We start from the raw sequence: 25,140 nt of genomic DNA, 5'->3' as shown, positions 1-25,140 counted from the left end.
TCTGTGATGGCTTTTACCAAAGTTGGTAGAGATACTCAGTGTAAAATGTTATAATGTTGGAGTAGCATATTAGCACATTAATATTGCTAACACCAGTGCTAATTGTAGTGTTTCAGCAGCCTGATGGCCTTTCTCTAAGAACTGAAGCAGTTACCTAACAGGGCCGAGCTTGAAATTTGTGAGTCGAATCCAATACACTGTAGAATAGATCATTAGACACGCTTGCAGTTGTTGTAGTTTTCAATGACTACCACTAGATGTCACCAAAGGGCCATGTTTGACTGACTGTGCCTGTAACTAAGTTTTAAAAGAGCTTTGGGTTGTACTTTTCTTCAACCTGTTGTTAAATATGAACAGCCCCTATTTACTGTGTACCTGACTACCATTAACCTGCATTAACATTAATGTTAACAGTCCTATATCAAACAGCATCACAGATTTACAGATTTTAAAAAAAAAATTTTTTTAACAGAAGCTTTAAACAGCCAGCACAGCCTGACTTTGCACTTTAAAGCTTACAGCGCTATGGAAGTTGGGATTATACTGTGCATTTCACCACCTTTAGTTATTCCCTACAGTATACACAAAATGTATAGTTGAGTTGTACAGAGGTGGCAAAAGTACACAATATTATTTAGTAGAAGTACAGAGACTCTGGTAAAAGTAAAAGTACAGACACAAAGAATAAAAGTAAAAATCCCTCTGAAGGACATGTGCAACTAAACCTCACATCACATTAATATGATATAAAGACTATTAAACTTAAAGGGAGTGTTATGTAAAGTACGCAACAGTCATACAAGTGTAAAATTAATGACATCATGTTAAAATGTTACTTACTATTAACTGTAATTCAGTATCAAGAGTAATTTTCTGGCAATACATGTCAAATTATATATTTCTTTACATGTATGTATATAATATATACTAAGATAGTTTTTGTACTTTGTTACTTCTCACCTCTGGAGTCGTATGCCAGCAGCACTCTTCTCAGCAGCTAGCCAGTCTGCTCTATGCACGAATACTAATGATGATGATAATGTCATACTATGACATACATTCTGTCATAATGCTAACTGGACATTCAGGTATTGTTTGCTGTCAGACTCAGTTTGTCATGTTGAGTGTGTACAGACCTTGTAACTGTGTACAACAGACTGCGTGTGCACGTGGATGTGCGTGAGATCCTGAATTATAATATTAGACTTTCCCCATTTTTTTCTGTTGCTCTCCAATCATTTCTGGATGTGTGTGTGTGTGGTATGCTTTCATGCATGTGTGTGAATTGAAACTTGGTGCATTCAAATTCATGTTTAATGATGTGTAAGGATCAGCTGGAACTCTGCGTTCTGTCTGCTTGAGTGCTGATTGGATCCCAGTTGAGTCTTGTGACGATGCCCTTAACTCTGTCCAGGCATGAGGCCACTGATGACACAGCCAGTACTCACACTCTAAAAACCCTCTTCACAACCACGTGTCCAGAGTGTCCTAAACACTGAATCTCTTCAATATAAATTCCAAACAGTTTTCTACAAACAACTGAGAAATGTACAAAACAGCTTTCCTCGAAAACAGTTTCAGAGAAGTCTGAGTCAGTTGGTGAACAACCTAATCCATCACTGCGGAGGATTCCTGACAACACTAACATCAGGTCATTAGAGTCTATATTTTACAAATTCACTTCACTGCTTCAAATGTATACATTCAGAGGGCCTTCAGATTTGTATTTCTGCCACTTCTTTCATATAAAACTAAGATGTTACACATAACTTTTGAGTTAAACATTGTTTGTTAAGGTTGTTTGTCAGTTTCACTGACTGTGTTATGTTTGCAGTCTACACAGCGTTCATTAAAATGTCAGTCGCCTTTATAAGCTTCATTTTAAATCATTTACGAGTGATGAATTCTATCATTCTTTTATTTACACTGTAACCATTGTTTCCCTGCTAATGAGCTTTTAATTTGATCCTGAATTGCGAAGCACTTTTAAGGTTTTAGTATGAGCTCTGTAGATTAACCATTGATCATCCTTCAGACGTCTAATAACAATGACCGAGATATCACCAAGTTGATGGTTTCAGGTACATGTGATGGACGAGTTATGTGTCATAACAGCTGGTATGATGCTGATGGAGAATGTCACTGTTTAAACACAACCTGAGAATTAGAATTTCCACGTATGGAAACAAAAACTGGCACAAACATGATGTTTTCCAAACCTTTCCAAGTGTTTTTTGTGCCTAACGTGACTGAACCATAAGCGCAGCATTGTCACAAGATAAAGTTGAAAATGTAGCCTTACGAAATGTAAAAAATACCAACAAACTAACCAACATTTATTCTGGCGATTGGGTTGTAAGAGACTGTTTCCTCAGTGACTAAGATTTATGAAAAAGTGAAGTCTTTATGGGTTTACATAGTTTAGTTGTGAAGCTACAAGCACTGGTGCAGAGGGTTCCTTGTACTGCTGATTCCTACTGGGTCTGGTCTGAACTCTGCGTAATCTCTGTCCATGTTTCTTTACTGGCTGCCAAATGGTGTCAAAGCATTTCTCACGCCCTACAGACCTGCATATTTGTAATATAAATCAATGTGTTCATCTTTGCTGAGCTGGAGCCATAAAGGGCAATACTGTGAATGGATTGAAAACAGAGGTGCATAAGCCCAAATACTATCAATACACACTGTAGTATGTACCGTCCAAATGCTTCAAGCAATCATGCTACCACGGCTCTGACATGATATTCATGCTACAGCTGCCTGAGAAAGAAATAATGGACAGGGAGAGGAGGGAAAACGAGAGACTATAGTGCTCAGGGTTAGCTCCAGTGTCTCTCACTCTTTGCTCCTCTTCTCAATACTATACTTGGTTACCATGGAAACACACTTGCAGCGCTTGAGTCGTGAGGCCAGTCAGCTGAGATACCTCGTCTGGTAAACAATCCTGCAATCTGAACTGGATATGCTGGGTATGTGTTTGTCAAATAATGTAGGGATCAGCACGGGAGCAGCTGTGACAACTTTAAACTTTTCCTTCTGCAAGTTTTGATGTTTTACATCACTGACATTTAAGACAAAGATACTGTAAGCCTCCTTAATCGACTCGACAAGGAACGTAAGTGAGCTGACACGTAACTAACTGCATGTTTAATTTCAGTCACTACACAGTCATCATAAAGGGAAAGAAAGATACACAGACAATCCATTAGGCAGCGTTAAACATCACTTTACATATTTATTAAGCTGGTAGAATTTCATTGTGTCCAGTTTACAATTACATGCAGACAAGGTTAGTCCTCAATTCCAGTAGAATCTTCTAAATTATTCTAGGTGAGTGCATGAGCCATTTGTCATCACAGGCAAAACACATGCATACATTGTACTGTTTGGGATTATCATATTGAAGGCAGAAAAATGAGGCCATGTCTAAAATGTTTTCCCAGTGATCCACTGTAGAACAGGATGTTTCCTCTGTTGCTCCGGTTTAGCCAAACAAAATAAAGACGCTTAAAAGTCAGACTGGGGATAAGCAAAGAGATTCTGATCCTCCATAACTCACAAGGCAGTCTGTTCTATAACTGGCCTCTAAAAAAACAGTTCAGCAATTGTAGCATTTAAACACAGGGATAACTGTTTGGAAAGTAGAACAAAGTCATGTAAACCTTGACCCACCTGGAAGCAAACCTCAGGGGGGAGGGCTGAGAGGAAAAAGGGCAGTAAACAGGTCCCTCATTTAAAGAGGACCCACAAAGACACTTGAATGACTTGAAGTGGACATGCACATAATCTGATTTCACCGTGTTTGTGTTGCTCCTGGAGCTTCATACTTATTGTTGCTCCAAAGACAGTCACTGAAATTTACCAATTACGTTTTTTGTAATGTCATACTGTAGCTTAGCAACTTGGGGAAAAAGACCAGAAAATGCACATGGAAGAAGTTGTCCTTTCAAAAACGTGTTTAGCCTTGTGAAAGGGTTTATTTAAACCCAAACCACCTAACAAGTATTTTAGTTCCCTAAATTTAACCAAGCATTTTAGTTCCCTAAAAGTATTTTAGTTTCCTAAACCTAACCAAGTACTTTAGTCCCCTAAACCTAACCAAGCATTTTAGTTCCCTAAAATCGATTTCAGGCCCCAAAACCCAACCAAGTACTTTAGTTCCCTAAACCTAACCAAGTATTTTAGTTCCCTAAAATGTATTTTAGGTCCATAAACCTAACCAAGTATTTTAGTTCCCTAAAATGCATTTTAGGTCCCTAAACCTAACCAAACAATGACAGAAATTTGTAAATATATGGAAAATAATAAGTATAATAATATGTTCTAAGTGGGATTTGTTCCACAGCTTCCTGAGTGAGAGCCCCGTACACAACCCACTAAACCACAACAGGTTGCTTGAGATGCCTTTTTCGTTGCTATTTCACACAGTTTAAATTGAAATGATGGTCCTGGAACAACATTAACTATGATGTCCAATGTACCAACACATTGATATAAGATACACCGTGGACACGCGGGGGCCCATAGATAATGCCCATGTACAGGGCTCGGACCATGGCAGGCCTGCGTCCATCAAGACAATGCAATTGACTACAGTATGCTTTGCATTCATTTGACTTAATACAGTTAGGTGTCTGTCTACGTTGATGGAGACCTTATTACGATACAACCAATTAAATCCTGGATAAAGCAGTAATGTCAGCATTCATAGGCAGAACAGGCAGTCTGCTAGACAACACAAGAACTGCATTAGCTTTGGTGCTAAACTCTTCTGGTCTAAATTACATTATCGTGCATCACAATTTGTTGAAGGAGCGACCAAACATTCACCTGAGAAAAGAGCACAGCTAATGTCAGTTTGCAGGCTCCATTAGCGGCTCATCTGCAGCACGTTAATCAACATGTAAACATACCTGCAAATGTCACTTTGGTCCAGTTAGACGCTGTTGTCCTCTTTCACTACAACCCGCAGTCTCCCCATGAAATGCAAGCTACCATGCAAGTTTTTTTACTTTCCTGGTCACTTACAACGTAACACCGGCAGTCTGTCAGTGGCTGTCAATAACACCGAGACACACCTCTACAGCTGGCTGAGATGACAGGGAAAATTTCTAATGATTCCCCAAAGACCTTTAATCTTTACCCAAAGACGTTATTATCAATACACGGCAATTAAAACAACATGTTGACACTATTTTTGATGACAGAAAATGACTTTATATGATTTCACTTCAACTTGAAGTGGATGAAACACATGAGCAGATGGAGCTGACAAGGTGCATCAAAGCAAATTTCCCAGAAGAAGTATAAAGAGCAAATCAAGTAGGAAAGTGAAGCAAGAGATGCATCCAGCTGGAAAGATGTCTGGAATGGGAATGCATCTGAGATGAGATTCATTAATGGAGCAGCCAATGTCATACTGTAGCCCCAAAACCTTAAGCGGTGGCACAATGACACCCCTACTTGTCTTCGCACTGGTAGTTAGTCTCACAAGAAGGATCCAAAATTTAAGTCCCTGACAGCAACTGGAGAATACGAGAGCAGCTGTTAATTGTTTGGCTGTCAGGAAAGAAGTCCCATGCATCAAAGTGGTTTTCGTATGTGAGAGAGAAGTTAGGAAAGAATTATTCATGACTAGACAGCCGGATGAGGCTTTTAAGAAATGAAAGCAGACAGGCCAGCGTCTTAGCGCCCCTGATGACGATCAGCGCCAGCCTAACACCTGACATTTTGTGACCAGACTAAATGATGCTTTTGGATCATGACCCATCTCTTTCGCATCATTTTAGCCCACTAATGACAGGCTTGACATTGGCCAATCAGTGTGGTCGTCTGTGCGTCAAACACAGGACAGAGTCTCTCAACAGACACTCAGGGCTAGAGATGCTTGTTAGCCTACAGATTAGACTGATTGTTGACCCATCTGTTCTTTTGACACACTTCTATGAATAAATAGTCTCCAAACATGTCATATCTTCTCCAATCTGTCCCTCAAAGACTGTTTTCCCCCAGCTGAGCTCATGCAAACCAGCAAGCTTGAGGCGATCCCTTGTATCAGATGAGCAAAGGTATGATGGAACAAAGAACTTCTTTGCCAGGGCTAATGGAGGGTGAGTCACTCTCCCGCTCGTCTCTCCCTCCCTCACTTTCTTCCCTTCTTGTTTTTTTCTCTTCAAATCTACAAATTTTCCCAGACTGGCAATAAATGCAGTCTCACAGAGACAGTAGATCAGAACTGACCAAACGCAGTTCTGATTGTGATCATCAGAGCAGGTTTGAAGACACAAAATGAAGTGGTTCTGCGACAGAAATGACATTTGATGCAAGAATCATTATCCGGCATTGGTGCAGAGGCACAGCTGTATTTCCGCTTATGGTACACAATGTGGCCCATTGTGTGTGGAAGCATTAAATAGCTCATCACACATGACTACATATCCTGAGAGCAGCAGCAATAGATAACAGATTTGTTAAGCGTCATGCCAAGACAAGCCATTGTGCTATTGCTTAACACTACAGGCACTGATAATGAGAAAATATTAATGAGAGTCTCAGTACCGCATCGGTCTCTGGAGCTAATAGTCCTCCACTGACAAAGAAAAAAGACGGAGACGGAGAGAAGAGAGTGAGCTAATGAGATGAAGCACGCACGTGTGTTTGCATGTGTCTCTGCACACTTGCTTTTGTGAGTGAGAAAGACAAGGAGACAAAAAAAAAAGAAAGAAAAAACAGCAAGTGAGAAATGGGGCGGGGAAGAGTGTTAATTGAGTATGATCACACCTCCAACATATTCCTTCATGTGAAACAGGCAGAATCAAACTCCCTGCCGCCCACACACTCGTGCACAACATCATCGGGGCCTTGTCAGTCCTAGCACAGGATTTGCACTGCATTCCCACAGCTTGATTCACAAACTGCTGGAGACTTAGCCACCCCCCTTCCTCCCACCCAACCCAATTCAATCTTTCATTTCTTCTTAAAGCTTCACACGTGTAATGCAGAGAATGAATATCTTACGAGTAAATGGGAGAAATAAAATACAGAAGAAGCTGACAATAGAGTGGGCTCTGATCAGTGTAATGCATCTGCACCTGGCTAGTTTAAAGGAGACGTATTCAGCTCATTTTCAGGTTCATCATTTTATTTTGGGTTACTGCTAGAACAGGTTTACATGCTTTAACGCTCATCAGTTTTCTCAGTAGCACTGTGTTCCCCCATCTGTCTGAGGGTGCTCCTCTCTCTTTAAGGCCGGCTCTCCTGAATACCTAAACTGCTCTGATTGGTCAGCTCACTCACGCCTGAGCCAGCTACGTTCACCGTGTCTTTAGTCAACTCTGTCGTGTTTTCCAGCTTCCCCTTGGCTTCACTTCTACAATGAATGTAGACGATTGTGTGACATGGTGATGTAGTGAGATGCCAAGAAGTCAGGGACTAAAGGGCGAGACTATTGATGAGGCACTTCAGGAGCAGTGTTTTCTGTGGGAGAGAGGAGCTCCCGTTGGCTTGGACTCTGCACTTTTTAACTATCAAGACCTTTTACATGCTCAAGAACCTGGAGGAAAGGAAAAAAACTAAAAAAGCATATTGGGTCTCATTTGAATTGATCGTGAGCTTGGAGCAATACCTCAATAAATGAATATTTCATCATACATTTTTCATTGCCCCGAGTCATTGAAATGTGCTTACTACATGTAATGCTTTTTGCATGGATGTTTTAATAATTCACCTCTCTGGTTGTTGATGTGACTGAATCTGTCATAATAAAATCCTTCTTCCTTCCTCTGTTCCTCCTCACCCTGTCTACGGCAGCATTTCTAACAATTACCGACAAAGAATTACAAAGGCTAATCAGGTTGTTTGAGGTTGCACGTGTTCATCGTTTTTGTGTCTGAAATATCTGTTAAAGGAGACCTGTTAGGCTTGCTCATTATGTTTTCCTTTCTTTCAGTGTGTTATAAAGGGTCCTGTGCATGTAAATGGCCTTGGAAGTTAATAAGCCTGAAGTCCATGACAACAGAAGCTCCTTTCTCGCACAGAAAACACTGCTCCTGAAACGCCTCGTCAGTAGTCCCGACTTTGTGACATCACACTTGGTCACCATGTCACACAACTGCAGAATTTATCCCTGCATTCATGGTAAAAGTCACGCTAACTGGAAGCTGAAAACACGACAGAGCTGTCCGGAGACACGGTGGGAGGTGCTCAGGCGTGTGTCAGCTGTCCAATGAGAGCAGTTTCTTAAGCATTGAAGCATGCAAACCTTTTCTAGTAGTAACCCAAAATAAACTCATGAACCAAAAAAAAAAGTCTCCTTAAAATGTTCTTTTTATGATGATGGGTAATGTGGTATTCATGAGTCTGACTGACACTTGATAAATGTGTGTCTCTGTCACCCTCCCATGTACACTATGCCTGAGTAAGCCCACTAATAATACTGCATTTGCAGACTAATGCTATCTAATATTTATTTATTTTTGTTTTAACTCCATGGACGTTAAGTGCTGCCATAAAGTGTGTCCACACTGAAAAAGAAGCCAGCTGTAGAGGCAGATGCCCACTGCAGTTCAACTATATTTCTTTAGTTGAGCTCTCTCTCTCCTCCCCCCCCTCTCTCTCCCTCTCTCTCTCCCTCTCCCTCTCTCTCTCAGTCATCCTCTCGCGCCGTGCTGCTGAGCCTGCGACGATAGCAGTGGATGAAAATAAAAAAGAAAAAGAAAAAAAGCAAGACATCTCTCTCTTTTTGCGCCATAATTTGGAAGGGAAATAAGTGAAGGTACCGTATGAAAATGCATGTTTCTATCTCACGGTTTGAATCTCATCTGTTTCAAATTGTTGCCTCGGTGTGCTTTATAATATGCGATGGACGCGAGCGACGGCAGAGCGAGCGTGCACCTGCACCACAGACTCCGCCGCTCTGCTGGGCTGAGTCCTCTTGGTGCAACAGAAGCCCATATGGTTGTTTTTACGAGAGCATGTATCCGTGCTCTGCTGTTTGGGGCTTTGCGTTTCCGAGCGTTTTCTTGCGAGGTTTGAATATTGTTGTGCGTGTGCGGAATGAGATTTGATCCGCTTGGTTTTAGTCTACATTGCCACAGTTTTTGCATGAAGCGCGGCGCGCTGTCTTGTGCACGTTTCGGGTTTACATGCCAAAACAGAAGTGATTAAAATCTGCGGCCATAGATTTAAAGTGTCACATGAAAGCCAGGCTGGTATTTACGCGGCGCTCTGCAGAGAGAGGATGGACGGGCAGAGTGCGCGCCATGGACAGATGTGCGAGGAGGGATTTAGTATCGAGGGAGGAATCACGCAGGGGATAAACCTGGCGATGCGTGTGTGTGTGTGTGTGTGTGTGAGAGAGAGAAAGAGAGAGAGAGAGAGTGTGTGTGTGTGTGTGTGTGTGTGTTCTAGCTTGTGTTTCTGAGGGTAAATGGCCCAGCTTTTCAGCAGTGTTAACCACTCAGTCGCACGACAGGCGGCCACACTTTACCTGCAATGAGGGCTTCAGTGTCAGCTGCCTGTAGTCCTCCTGTGCTCGTGCGTGCGTGCGTGCGTGTGAGTCAGTGAGAGAGAGAGAGAGAGAGAGAGAGAGAGAGGCTCCCTGCCAGCAGCAGCAACAGTGTCCGACTAACTGACCGACGGACCACACAGATTCCTCCGCCCACACATTTGGACTGCCAGGCACGAGAAAACACTTAGCAGCTGCGAGCAAAATTTAAAAATCATCCATCACTACGCTGGTTGAATTAATCGCAAATGAAATTAAAGGCTCTGTGTGTCTGTTAGGGTGGACGGGGCGCAGAGCCCCAGCAGCACCATGGACAGCGCGTTGTGCTGACCAAGCGCAAAACGGGCTTTGGTGGCTTGTGAACGCCACATGCTGGGGCGGCTGAGTGGGGCGAAGATGTGATGGATGTGTGTTTTAAAGATCATCTGCAAGCACCGTCGAAATCCAGGCACCATTTTCTCGTTTTGTTTTTTTTTCTAATTTTAATTTTTTAAGGTCATTGGCTCTCAAACTCGGGGGCGTAGAGCCACTGCAGGAGGAAAGGAAATATGGAGTGAAACTAAGTTGAATGAATGTGATTTGTGTAGAGAAAATGAACGCAGAGGAGGCTGCTGATGCGACTTTTCACTAAAATTCAGTTTGGATCATTTCTGTGCACTGTGTCGTTTTGGGGGGAAGAGATTTTAATCGGAAGAGAAAGATCTTCATAGACTGATTTCTCCTCATTGCCTCGTTGTCAAACTGAAGAAACAAACAAAAAGTCAACATGATTTCATACTGTTTTACTTTGTTTATATGTGGCGGACCCTGCCACCTTTTCTAGCGTCAAACAGTGTTCTGGGGACCTTATTTTCCTCTGAGAACAGCTTGTTTATTCAGTTATGGAAAAAGGAGTTTGTATTATTCCCTTAATAATATTGTAAATATTAAAAGGAAAGAGTTGGAATTTCTTACATAATTTACATAATGCCCCTTTAACCACTCATTTAAAAGTTAACACCTTCTACGAAGCCCATGTTTACAATGTGTTATAATGCACCTATAGGGCTGTATAACCATAGTTATAAGCACTCATGAATATTCATAACGCATTACAGCAATGATCATAACTCATTATGACACTGATGTCTATAAAACATTATAAACATGCTTATAATGTTTTATATTGTTCATTTAGTTATGAACAATCATAAATATATTTATAACAGAAATCATAATTAAATATTATACAGCATGTGATGACTTATAAGGTCAAGTATCAATACGGCACACTCACTATTTTTGCGAGGATCGTAGTGTATTCAAATTCTCATACTTGTAAAACATTATAATCATTTTATAACACATTATTATCACTTACAGTTACTGGAAGTGGCCTTTAAGTAAAGTAATGGAGTCCCTGTGTCATAGGTAGATGTAATACCTTATAATCTGGTTATAAGTCACTGTTAGTGGTCATTGTTTGCTATAGGTAAAGAAAAAAAAAACAACCCACAGCCTGCAAAATGCATTAACATACATTATACTAATGTTTATAATGCATTATATGCTTTTAACTATGATTATATGGCACTATAGGTTCACTATACCGTATAATAGGTATGTTCATAATGTGTTATGATGCATTATAGACATTGGTGTGATAATCATCAGTTATGATTATTGTTATAAAAACATTATGAATATTCACGAGTGCTTATAACTATAATAAAACAGCGCTACAGAGGCATTATAGGTATGTTCATTATGGTTTATAATCCGTTAAAGACGTGGGTTTCATAGCATTTAAATGTAACTGTTGAGTGTTTGCCAACCAGCACACAGACAAATAAAAAAACATCACTCAACATGTGACTCAACATATTTGAGAGTAAATATGTCTTTAGTTTAGTCCAAATTAATATCAATTAGAAAATGACAATGAGTCACATTGCATTGCTTTTTTTCTACAGCGCGGGAATAAATTCATTTGAATTCAATACGGATGTCAAGAAAACCTGCTGCAGTCAATTGATGTTGGTCTTAAACTAAAGACGTGGATGTCGATAAGACGGCACTGTCTCTTTACAGATCAATAGTTAATAAGAGCTCTATTAGGTTCTGCTCAAAATGACAGAAGGGTGCATCGGTTTGCTAAGTAGGTGGATTCCTTCTCATACACTGTAGTACATTTTCTTTCGCTACAATCAATAGCAAAGGAAAACCTCTCCTGGTGCCCTCACCGTCTGAGCCTAAGCCTGGCCCCATCGATCACAGGCCACACCCACTTGAATTAAGGAGAAATGCGTGAGGAAAACACGTCAAGCTGTACGCCCCACATTATTTCCTTCATTTATTACAGTCCATTGGTTTCCACACACTGCTTTACTCTCCATCCACTGCATTCATTTGTCCCATCTGCTTATCTCCCTAAATCCATTTCCTCCTCCTGATGTCGATGATTCCTGATGTTGCCCTTGGGGGAATGATGAGCAGTCTCCAATCAATTGCAATCACAGATCAGCGGTGTACCGGGAAAAAGCAGAGAGGAAATCAGTAGGGGAGGCAGGCCTGAGAGACCTGAATAATGACCACCTACCTACCAAACCCACTGCCTTGTTGCTATGTAATCTCCAGTTCATCAGAATACTATTGAACTACGTTAGCCATAATTCAGGGAATCCATAGCGCTGTCTGCTGGGGTCGCTCTCAGGAGGTGATGGATGCTACGCTGGAAGAAACCTGAAGTGTAATTTTCTTCCTGTTTGCTTCTCCTGTGTGAAAGCCAAGACATGCAAACTGATACTGTGGGGTTGGCTAAAATGAGAAAAAAGTGGCAACAATGCTGGTGACTGGATGGCTGGAGCATAGAGCAACAGGGAAACATCATGGCATCAAACATAACATCACAAATATCTATGTATAACAAGAAAAGAAATGTGAAACTATTGGTTAGGGTTAGGGAAACTGTGATAAAATCTTAACTGGAATTGCTATCCACTGCCTGGGCCATCTTGGCTCCATATGGGCAGGAGCATGTGCACTTATTGAATAGTTAATCAGACGAGGCATTAGTGCCCCTTACATTATCCTGACCTCAGTTCACTAAAAGGCCAAGACACTTAAAGCTCCTCTGACCTAATTCATTCACTTTTCACTCAGATGCTGGTTAAATGGATGCTGTGGTGGATATTGCAAGCTGTAATGGTATGCCACTACAGTGCATGCAGAGCAGACAGGGAGATTTTGATGATGTTCTGTCGCTGATTGAAGCTGGAGGAAGTTGATTCTGGAGAAATTTGATTGGTGAGTCATTCCCAGGTTGTCAAATACTGACACTTTGGGTTGTAGCGTCTGGGAATGAGACATGAACTAGCACGCACGCACGGCTAGACAGGCTTTTAATCCGAAAAACAGAAGTTCAGTTTGCAACGCATCACAGAAGGTGTGACTTCATTCATCATTACGTAGCATACATAATAGTTGTTTCCTGCTATATTCGTGTTCAAAATCTCACATATTTAACCTTTAAATGACAACACGATACAAGGATGTTACACCCACTTATGTTTACTTATTTTTATGTGCAATTCCCATGAGACGGCACAGATCTAATCCACAACAATGCAAAGCAGATGGCTGGGTGGGGGACTGTTTGACTGACTGATTGAGCTATCATTATCTCTGTCACTAACCACAAGCTAATTCTAGGATCAGTGTGGGACTCTGTTGAACGCCGTGCTGCAGACACAGTGCAACTTTAAAGGATAAGTTCTCACAAACATGAAAATTCAGCCATTTTCTACTCGCGCTCACACGGATGGCAAGTCAGGGAAAGTTTTGTAGTCCGCAAACATTTCATGTGTATTTTAACAAACTTCAGCTGACTTTCAAACGTCGTCGGGTGAGTGGACAATGACTGACTTGTCATTTTTGGGTGAACGTATCCTTTAAAGACACAGTCTGTTACCTAGTGGTAAACTAACGACAAAAACTTTCACCAATGCCGTGAAAGTTATGTGATAACTTTTTCTTTTCATTTTAACTTCTTTGATTAATTATGCAAACATATATACTATTTACTATGGTCATAAAATGCTGATTAGGCCTTTAACGAAGCTCATTATTGGGCCTTTAGTTAAGATCATGTTTTATTCATCTTCTTTTCTTTTTCATCCATGCACACTGTAAGTATAAGCATACTATAGATTATCAAAGTCTATTATGGACTAGAAACCTATATACTCTATCAAACCTCCACACTTTGTGCTCTGATCCTATATTCTGAGGCCTCAGAACTGTCATCTCTCTGGCCCACCTCCTCTTGGCCTCCCTTTCCCAGCCACACCCTCCGAATCGATTTCTGTATCCATCAGGAAGGATTATGCAAAGATCCTGAGAGGGATAACCCTTGGGAAAAATTCACACTCGCTCACTCCTCCACATCACATTCTTGGCCATAGCACAGTGTGCTCTCTTTGAGCCTACCAGCTGTTGCAGTGCTCTGAGCAATCAATACGACAGTCATGTTTCACAACAACCGTCACTCCCTCACTGCCAGGAACCTGTGGGAGGTCCCCTTGGGCGAGAGACTGAGAGATATGGTAGACAAGTGATACGCTGACGAGGTTTCAGAAATGCATCAGCTGGTTTGAGAAATTCAGATGCAGTTTATGAGCTATGTGCGTTCCTGGGCCATGAAAGTGTTGGTGTGGGGGAGGGGATGGCTGTTTTACGTTCAACGGAAGGATAAGATGTCATAGGATTGCAGAGTGTGCGTACAAATGGAGGGGCGGAGGGGAACGGGAGGAGTCATGGAAGGATTAAAGAGGAGGAAACATGAAAGAGATGAACAAATGGAAACAAGAATCTTAGTTGCAGCACTTTTACACCAAAATTAGAGCTTATATGCAGATTTTTAACATTGGTCAGCGCTCCTAAAAACTCCTTTCCCATTGCTAGATGATGAGTTTGCCTTTCTGTTTCTGTTCCTTGTTGTTTTCTGATGTTTCACTTTTGATGTCACAAAAGCGTCGGAAACCAGGGAACAGTAGAAGTAGAATGGAGGCCAGTAACAATGTGACGTTGGTTCATTTTTTAATATCTTTTACCTCAGTCTATCTTTCAAACACTGACAATGTTTGAGCACAGTGAGCAGTGTTTTGTTTTCTTCTGTCTAGTGTGAAATTATTTAAAGTTGCAACATGTAAGAATTGTCTACCTGTCAAATTCATACTCAGAACCAGAGTGTTGTCACCAGAGTAACCGCGCACTGCTGCTCGTTATAGCTGCTGTTAGCTAACTACCTCAGCGGTCCAGACTGGGAGCATGGGGCACCAGCGAAGTGTTGGTGTTGACAGCTAGCACAGGAACATTGGTCCTGGACAGTCTGGGGCTAGCTGGTGAGCATGCTAACTTCATTAGATATCTCTGCAACACTATTCATAGTCGTCACAATGTCTTAACTGTTTGTTTTCCTATGCATTGTGTTGTTAATTGAAGATTAATCAGTGTTTTCAACTACAATGTTACATCGGTGAAGGGTGGTGGAAAATCTGTAGAAATCAGTGTAACCCATGTGCTACCTCAATCAAGCCTGACTCGAGCTTCACAAACAATGCTTCATTCAACTTAATTGAATCAGCCGGCTGCATCGGCATACTCTTTTCCTTTACCTTTATAGGCTCATAGATCCATAAGACATACCGTAGGCAGTAAACAATGTGGGGGCTGGTAGTCACCTCTAGGAAATTACTGGAATCAATATACCTATGTCCAATGAACCGAGAGCAGTCTTTATGTAGAGACCAATCATCTGATGCGATCGCATTCCTTCTCTCATGTTAACAGATTCACAACTCAGCACTTCATGACTGTAATTGAAGTGACAAAGTGGTGCAATGTGACCTGACATTGACAAAATGTTTTTGACGGGAAAAAGCTGTTGAGCAGAAAGAGGAGGATGCAGTGAAGCGTGTTTGTTTGAGGGGAAGGTGGTGCTCATGTGGTGACATACTGAAGCGGTGCGTGTATGAGTGCGTAGACGTGCGTATGGACGTCCGCATCACCCGTCAGTAGAAAGGCGTGCGTGTGAGGTTGTTGACAGAAGTCTTTGAATATCTGCAGGGAGTGTATGTTTATATCAGCCTGAAGAAAAATATCCACATATTTACACAAACACTGGAATGAACTCACACTACTGTTGCATGTGCTACAGTGTAAAAAAAAAAAAATCTGCTTATTATAGCTTTTCCCTGTATTTTTTAAATTCAGAAAATATCCATAAAATAAAAAAAAGACTGTTAATTTACATGTCTAATGTAAAGTCACATGAAAAATATTAAATCTGAATGTTTTTTCAGAATATATATTTTCATACGTTTATTTATTGAAAATGTTACAATTAAGTTTAATACTGTAATTATATATATATTTAATAATCTAGATAAAATAAGTGACAATTGACAGTGAAAGAAGTATTTATTCTGTGATTACCTTTACAGGTGTTGCGTATTTTGTTTAATTGACATATATACTGTTGGAATAAACAGAGTTGGACTCTTGCAATGGGTTTCACAAATTAGTGAGCAACTTCACTGTGATGCTGAGAGTAAATGAGTCAAAGACGGCCTACATTTCCCATCATGCAGTGTCCTGAGCAGTTTGTTAAGTGTGTTCCAAAATGCAAATGTTACTTTCTGTAAGTAAAACTAGTGTTTGTAATGTGTATGTTGTGAACACCATGGCTTATATTGGTAATTGTCCTTTCTGTGCTGGTTTGTAGTGAAGTGTCACATTTCTTGACTTCAAGACTTGACTGGCTTGTCCCTTGGGGTAAATATTGCTGAAGGTCCAACAGAGCTGTAAATTGCCACTATTAGCGGTAGTGTGTTCTGTTGGACAACGCTGACTTGTTGCTGGTAAGCTATTGTACCATGGTCTGATTAAATACGCGGCACCCCCGCTGCCAGAATATCAACATTTTAAAAAAACTTTTTTAGAGTGTATACTGGCGTGAAATGCTTGGATCCCACTCTCCCTGTAATATTTGCCAATGTTTCTTCAAATGTTTCTTGTGTTTGAAAGAATCACATATCCGCATCACTTTGGATCAACATTTCATTGAAGCTTGCTGATGATGCTTATACTGGATAAATTATTAAACCCATGATGCCATGTTTTTCTTATCTGATCGCAGTGGATGGAAATGGAAATACTGCTCAGATATAGAGGCGGTAAAATAAAAATTCATGTAAGAATCAAGATTCTGAACCCAATTACATAAAAATAAAATCCATTCCTGTAAGTGAATAATATTTCAGTCTTCCTCTAAATAAAGATGCAACTCTGTGTTGCGATCGTGTACTGTATGGTAGTTGAGTGCCTGTGTGACACTATGAAGGAAGAAAAATGTGTCCAACTAGTTTGATCTTCGGTGAAGCCCAGTGTTGGACACATTTTGGATTTTAATAATCTCCCGAGGAAAAAAGTGCTTGACATGACTCATACAATATGCAGCTGTTACTGTTATGGGGGTGCTATTTTCAGGCTCTTACTGCAGAACACTGTGCACCAATACAAATTGATTCGCTCGTGTTCGTGTGCACTAATAAGTCTTAAGCAGTATCTACATCTGACTGAAGAAAAGACCAACAAATCTGAGATAAATGTGTGGGAGTGTGCCGTTTTAAAGTAGCTGCAGTCATTTGAAATATATTTGGTGGTAATGAGTACAAAACATTCCTGAAGGGTAACATTTGTGCATACAAAAATAATAGCTGATAAAAGTGGCAGCAGCTTATTTCATTTGGAATCAATTTGGGATTGAATTGTGAGTGCAATAATTCAAATTGAATCGTTTAACACAAAAAATACCAACTTTTTCTTTAAAAGGATCATGCGTATAATATGACCTGCACATGCTAGGCATGCACTACTCTTTCTGTGTGAGGGCGTATCTGTTTAGTCAGTGTTTAGTGAGTGTGTGTGTTTACTGTATGTGTGTTAAGTAAGGACACCATCTGTCGTCATCTTGCTTTGTGCCAACCCACCGCCCCTATTAACCCGCACCCATGCTCACACAAACAGAATCCTCCAGTGTCTGAATGCGCTGAAGAAAAATGTCAAAGCGACCTTCCGAAGGATGAACAGTCATAGATAATAGATGGATGGATGGATATGTGAGAGAGGCAGACAGAGAGAGAGAGGCAGAACATGCTGGAAGAAGAGTGGGTGTGATGCAGAGAGCACTGTAATTGTTAAAGGGTGATGAATAAAAAGCTTGAAGATTGAGTTTTAAAAAAAGAAAGTTGTGGTATCTCTTCTTAAAAAATCAGCCTTGGGCACGTTACACTCACATTAGACCGATGCTTACACATTGTACATCACACACACGCACGTACTCACACACACACACACACACACACACACACACACACACACACACACACACACACACAAATATAGAAATACAATTACGCACACATACTTGCACACACGTCCAAAGTGGATTTTGGAATAATGCCTTGTTTTTTTTCTGAACTGCCCTAGATTCATTTGGCATCTGTGCTGCACACTCATCTCATCTCTCTCTCCCCCTCTCCGTTGTTATCACTCTGCTTTTCCTCTTACTCACACACACACACACACGCACGCACGCACGCACGTACACACACGCGCACGCAAGCACACACGGACACACACACTTTCCTTCGCCCTCTTTCTTGCGGCCTGCCTCTCTTCTTGAATCTCTCCCTCTTCCCCCCTCTTTATCCATCGTACTCTCTATCTCTCCCCCTCTCCCGGTACAGACTGCAAAGATCTGGGTATAAATATTTTAGCTTTGTCACCCACTCTGCATCTGCAGCTTCGCAGAGAGACAGTATCTCTGCTCCCCCTTCATGTGTGCTAGTGTGTGTGTCTGTACGTCTAGGCATGGTTTAGTTGGATGAGTACGTGGCGGTATGTTTCTTCTGAAGCATCTGTTTCTAATTTGTGCCATGGCCTACAGAAAAAAAACTGTTTTATTGTCTCGGCCTGCAAAATCTGTCCAGGATCAGCCTGAGTTTATGTTTTTTATGTCTTCCATGTACAATAAAAGGCAGAGGGGCTCTTTTTGAGTGCAAAAAACAATATCTGAGATAATAAAATGGCCAAAATAATAAAAAATAATGATAGATCCATGTGTGTGACCGGAGGCTAAGCTGTTATCTTCTGTGTCACAACAGTAGAAATACACCACTGCATTGCAACAGTTGAGCTAGGTTGAATTTTCTGGACGAACCTGCAGTTTTTTGTCCGCTGGAGTCTGTGCGTTGGCACAACTGTTGAGCCGACAGATGAATGAGGGGGCAGCATTTTCTTTCACACAGGGCTAAAGTCACTTTAAAGTCATGGCTGTTCCCTCTCAATGTGTAAGCTTGCTAAGGGGACTAGAAATGCTACACAGACCGTATTCAAATCATTTTAAATGAGGGATTGAATCGGTTTAGGATTGTGAAGAATGTATTCTCCCTGAAACCTTAAAGGCATAACAGTTATCGTTTATGTACGGCATTGCAGAGATTTCTACTTGAGTTAGCATGCTAACTAGCTAGCCCCAGCCCGACCTGCCTCGTCACACCACTCCGAGCTCTCAGTCTTTGAGTTACCCTCAACAGGTGGCCAATTCGTACCTACTGCCCCTTTAAAATCTTATAAACCTTTTTATTTAAACGTTTCTATTTGCTGTCATCGTGGGATAGATATGTGTATAACGTTAAATCAGTCATCGCATTGTAACACAGCACTATTCCAAATCCGTCTTCAACAGTTTTACACATTTCCTTTCACTCTGATGTTGTTTATCCTGTAAGAAGCATATTTATACCTTGGAACGCTCACATTTGGATGAGAGACAGAGACAACAAACAGAGCAGGAAGTCCTGGAAGCCCCTCAGAATTCTGAGAGCTTTATTTTCCCCTGAGCTACTGTATCCCAAAGTAGAGTCTTTTTCTGTCTCTCTTTCTTATCCATCAGTCATTCACCCATTCAGGCAGTCGTCTCTATTCAATACGAATTTCCCTTTGCTTGCAGGTCACATAACTCTCTTAAATATAATAAACTGAGAGAAAGAGGGAGACAGGGAGAGAAGAGGGTTTTGGTGCGGGTGAAAGAGGAGGAAAATCCGCGTATACACGCACACTTTTGGAGGCCACTGAAAGTAAAGAAGCATTGCTAAGATGGTGAAAAGACTCGTGCTGAATAAAGAAACAGTACCACACAAGGGTATAAAAGAGTGAAAATACTGGCAAGGCCGATAGAGAGAGACGGATTGGACCTGTGTAAAATCTTTATCTTTTATTGTTAGACAAACATGTTTTGGCTTGTGGCCTTCATCAAGGTCATCACGAAACTCATTACAAATAACTTTAAAATATCCCTGTAGCAAAGAAAAAAAGTTTAGTTTAGATTAAAAACACTGAATTAATACCTTATAACACTGAACCTACCTTTGTACTGTAGGTGGCTAATGGCTGATATGTGTTGGTGGTTAGTTTTTCTTTAACTGTTTTTTTTATGCCCTACTTAAATGCTGTTTTTGTTGTGTTTTATGATCGACTGATGAAGACTGCGTACTGAAATGTGTTTAGACAGACAGACAGACTGACGGACAGGTGTACTTAAGGCAGAATAATTCCAGTTTATTCCAGGGGATTAAAGATCAGAAACACATCTCTCGCCCTAACCTGCAGCCTGCACACACACACACATCTGCACTCAGGAGCTGCTTCCAGTAGACACACTGATTTCTCAGTACAAACTGACTAAACCTTGACAGTGTGTATAAATGCGTGTGCTCTCATTCATATCTAAAAAATGAAGAGAAAAAAAAAGAAAAAGAAAAAGACGTTTACGTTCGGCCCATTCAGATTCTTTCATGCTCTGCGATGCTGAGTCAGCTTCTCAGACTCACAGTCTGGAGTCATGCAGGCTGAAATGTAAAAAATAAGCTGTTGGCTTGAAGGAATCGATAGTCAAACAAATGCTACCTCTCCCCTCGGTCAATAATGATATCGATTGCTGTGCATCCTCTTTTAAAACAAGCCAAGGGAACTTCACTCGTTCTTCTTTTTCATTTTCCAGTACATTTTTTTTCTTTTCCTGCAGTTTTACTGGTGTGTACTCCCAGCAGAGCTGAGCCACACAGACACACTGCCGGGCCCAAACACAAGCAGACATACACTGTACTGTAAAAAGTGCACAAAACTAAAATTGCATAGACACAGTTACACACACATATGTATACACATACGTACACACACACACACACACCATCTTTACTCCTCTTTTCTCCCCAGGGGGTTCAAATGATTTCACAAATGCTCACACTTAATCCACCAGCCAGGCGACAAAAGCTTAGACGAGTGTGCGTGAGAATGTGAGCGTGCGTGTGCATGTGTGTGTGGCACTGTCCTGTGCTGTACTTTATATGCAAACATGTTTATTTCTCAATAAAATGTGGTGATTATTAACTTACTAGCTTACTGTACAGGGAATTGTCATAAACAGCTCCCATAAAATGGTTCGTAATTGAGATGTGAATGTGTTGTGGGGCATGAACATGATATTTTTTTTTTAATTTCGCAGCCTTCTGCAAAAATGATTCTTTTAAATTCTGAATCTCTTGTCTCCTCATAAACAATCCATTGCATGCATGAGTTGACGAGGGCAGCGAAAACATATCTGCTGCCCGAAAAGAGTCTTATTCTGTCAGATAGGTATCAGCATCTTTTGTTGAGTATTACATATCACAAACTGAATACAACACTGATGTATCAGCCCACGCCTGTAGTTGCATGGTATTAATCGAAAGCACCATCTAAGTGACAAAATAAATCGGTGTTGCTGCAGGAGAAAATACAATATTTTTGAATATAAATTTGATCCTATTCAGGCACAAAGAAATTGCCCAGCTTGCATAAATGACTGACACAAACAAATACAGAGTTATTTTAAGAATGTCACTCGGAAACTGGGCCACACTTTCCTCTGTTACATAATTGATTCAGTTGCGACAAACATAGATTATGTCTCTGATCTACGCTAACCTATTGTTGAGAGAGGTGGAAATTATCACAATGTTTTGTGACCTTTGTGTATTTGTTTCAATAAGCACTAGCTGCAATGTAGTAGTGTGGACACTGGCTACAGGCCAAACTTTATTATTAGTGCAGATGAGAATACATTGGTGAGAGGCATTAGTTTGTTGGTCTGCTTGTTTGCTGTCTTAACAGGAGATTGATGGAGGTCTGACGTCAGTTTGTTCAGCCCAGTGGCCAGGATATAATGTTAGCAGTCCATGTTTCACATCAGGAGGTGGAGGTGGCGTTATTACATGCAATAAGGATGCCAAGCGGCCGACTGCAGTTCGAGTCAGTGCAGTGGCAGACTCAGGATGTTTGAGGGGCAGGGACAAAAATAAAAATTAAAAAAGGGGAACAGCTGTATGCACTGGGGCACCAGCACGCAGAAAGGGCACCCTTTCTCCATGCTGGTGCCCCAGCAAGTGCACCGGTGGATATTTCCAGACGTTTATATGGCGTGAAAACTGGCCAATGTTGTTCTGATGAAAAGGCTTTTTTCACAGTAACTCAAATTATCTCCGTCCGTGATCGTGGTGACCAAAACAGGTATTTTAAGCCAAATCATGTTTCTCCAACCCTAGCAAAGTGGTAACCTAGAAATAGAGAACTCAACCTAAACAAATGTAAAGTTGGAACAAAAACGAACGTTCTTGTTTTTGAACACAGTTTGAGCTAACATGTATTCTGACGATTGAGTTGGTTTGCTTGTTTATGTTTAGTGGATGGGCTGATCTGTGTTGTGTTAGCATGATGCGGGGTCTGAAGGTGTGGGGAGGCAGCTAGCCTCTACCAAAAGAGCAGAAATGTGACTTCTGGTCAGTGGTGGATGGGGCAGGGGTGAAAAAAAATAAAAAGGGGCACCAGCTGTATGCAGTGGGGCACCAGTGAGCAGGACATCGTGACATATCTATAGTGAAGGGATGGCACCATGTTTTGTTAACTAGATGGGAACTCTAGAGAGCACTTTATCACATTTTATCTACCATAGGGGCATCCAAGAGAGCACTTTCGCTGTTTTTTCAAACATGAAGCACCACTAGCGCGTCTTGTAACTCCACAGTTGTCTAATTTATGTATTTTGTGTCATTGTAGCAAGCTTATTAACTGTTAGCCATTGTTAACATTTTGTTTTGCAATATCCTGTGGGGTTTGGGAGCCGAAAATTAAATCTGAGGAAAAAAGAGAAAGAAACCTTCTCCCGACAGTACCCTGACATTATCTTGACATTATTCTGACGGCATCCCCAGCCCACAGAGATTTGTTATTCACCACCCAAGAGAGAAAGAGAAAGAGGGAGATGGGGGGGGGGAGGATTATCAAAGTCCTCTCCCTTTAATCAACTATGTTCTACCAGAGACTGTGGCAACACCAGCCCTCAGTCCAACACCTAAACCCACCGGCCAAAGGCCTGGTTAAAACATAGGCTTGCATTGTGGCTGTTGGCAGGCTAGAAAACCTTTGGTTTATGTTCACAGACGTAGCTGACAACATGAATGGTTTCAACTGTTTTATGCAAGTGGAATGAATGTGGAAGAACAGAGCAGTTAGCTGCATAAATGCACACATGCCACCATCAACGCTAAAAAGATGTTTAAGTGTGAAAAAGCCAAAGAGCTGTCATGGACATGTGTTGAGGTAAAATGGTTAATTTATGCCGGAAGGATTACTCTCAGGATGTGTGGGCATGTGTGGGCATGTGTATACTGTATGTCCAAAGAGCTGCTGGCCACTGTTGAGCAACTGAATTGCACATTTCCCAGCATGCATCACTCCCTCCCACAGCACATTAAACACATGTGGATTCACTTAAATCCACATAGACACACATTTATGTTTCACATGTACGATCGCACACTGACGCACACTCTGAAAGGTTTCCTCTTGAATCAGACTCATGATTCATCAGACTACCTAGAGGAGGGACAGGTTCATGCAACAACACACACACACAGTAAACACACACACACACACACATGCACAAAGACATATGTCAATGTCAAGTTCTTTTTTTATCTAACCCTTTATTTTTGCTCTCCTTGTCCTTCTACTCTATCTCCCTCACTGTCCCTCACCCGCCTGAAGCTCTGCAGTTAGGAGCCTCAGTGGCAGATTTTGCCTGGCAGTGCTAAGGACACATGCGCCTTGAAGGAAAGACAGGGACAGAAAGACAGATGGGTGGGCAACGGAGATAGACGACGGTATTTGTTGGGAGCTCAATTTCAGTCCTCCTTCCTCTCCAGCCCTTTTACTCTGTCAGGCAGGAAGTAGTGGGCATGCTGTCAATTTACAAACCGCCTATGAAAGAGAAACTTCTAATTCGGCGGTGTCGTTGGGAATGTACAGTAATGCTGGGTTTTCTTGTTATGCTGTTCTCCTGGTGACAATTTACAACATTCGTGCCGACAGTTTTTTTCATGCTTCCTTGGATGTAATTTTCTCATTTCAGTTCTAATTGGCGTTAAGTCTGCAAATGTGTGAAACGTGCAGGAACAAGACAGAAAGTTCTCCACAATGTCTGGTTCATGCTTGATCGAGGCGATTACACCGTTATCTAACCAGCAGTGACACAGGCTCCGTCTCACCTGCCCCCCCCCTCCAATTTGTGACATCACCGCGGTTCCTAACACCTGCTCTCTGTAGCCTATTAAACATTCGTCTTTGTTGGCAGCTTTATTTCTTGCCTTACAGGGTTTTTTGTTAAAGCAGTTACGGAGTGTTTGGTGTTTTTGTGTCATTGGAACAGCTGGAGTTCACCTCTGGGCTGTGAGACAAAGGTAGCCATCCTGTCAGCTGCTGCAGATCCTTTTCTTTGTTTGTAAGAGTTACTTCTACATTACACATGATATCATGCATTTGGTAAAAGCATCATTACACATGGCTATTTTGAACAGAGCACACAGTGGATTGTATGTGGGCAATAAAAACGATGTACATGTACTGTTTCTAACATGATTCATTCTGAATTGACCTCTTGTCCCGATGATCTCAGAGAGATCATGCGGCATGAGGATTTATAATTAGATGTTTGCATAATCAAATTACAAATGGGAATTGTCCAGATGACCACTACGCATCTGACTGATTAATTAGTCATGTGCAAAGGAGATTTCCCCTCGCATTATTTGCCTGTTGAGAAACAGATGATGTTACACATTGGTATGCAGCAAAAGTGCTCGGAAACATTTCAGCATAATTAGGTATCTTTCACTGCCCTCTCGACACACCAAGAAATCACATGCAGTACAGTGAGATCACAAGCTTGCGCATCTCCCATCAAGTCGGCATTGTATCAAGCTAATTAAGAGATGTTTGCACACTAAGATACAGATGGAGAGGTCACGACTTTCTCATGCTCCAGATTTCTTCTTTTTTCTGAAATTAGAAACTCATAAAACACAAAGCCGAACAGAAGAGGCTCGAAACAGAGAAAAGACGACGCAGACTCTCAGGATTACATTTAATGAGTTCTTCATACATGTAATACTCAACACAAGTATTGCTGTAAAGAACGAAGCCCAATGATTACTGTG

At 41.2% G+C, this 25,140-nt stretch overlaps 1 protein-coding gene across 1 annotated transcript in view; it reads left to right on the top strand.

Moving 5' to 3' along the window:
- Positions 1 to 8,663: 8,663 nt before the first annotated feature.
- Positions 8,664 to 25,140, top strand: part of elfn2b (extracellular leucine-rich repeat and fibronectin type III domain containing 2b) — a 66,722-nt gene continuing 50,245 nt past the window's right edge. Inside the window, exon 1 of the mRNA XM_084370940.1 lies at positions 8,664 to 8,773. The gene's annotated coding sequence lies outside the window, so the exon portion shown is untranslated. The remainder of the gene's footprint in view (positions 8,774 to 25,140) is intronic.

This window comes from Pagrus pagrus, assembly GCF_965226575.1.
Source record: "Pagrus pagrus genome assembly, chromosome: 13".
In the NCBI taxonomy this organism is placed as follows: domain Eukaryota; kingdom Metazoa; phylum Chordata; class Actinopteri; order Spariformes; family Sparidae; genus Pagrus; species Pagrus pagrus.
The sequence above is the reverse complement of the archived record's forward strand: the minus strand, read 5'-3'. Positions and strand labels throughout refer to the sequence as shown.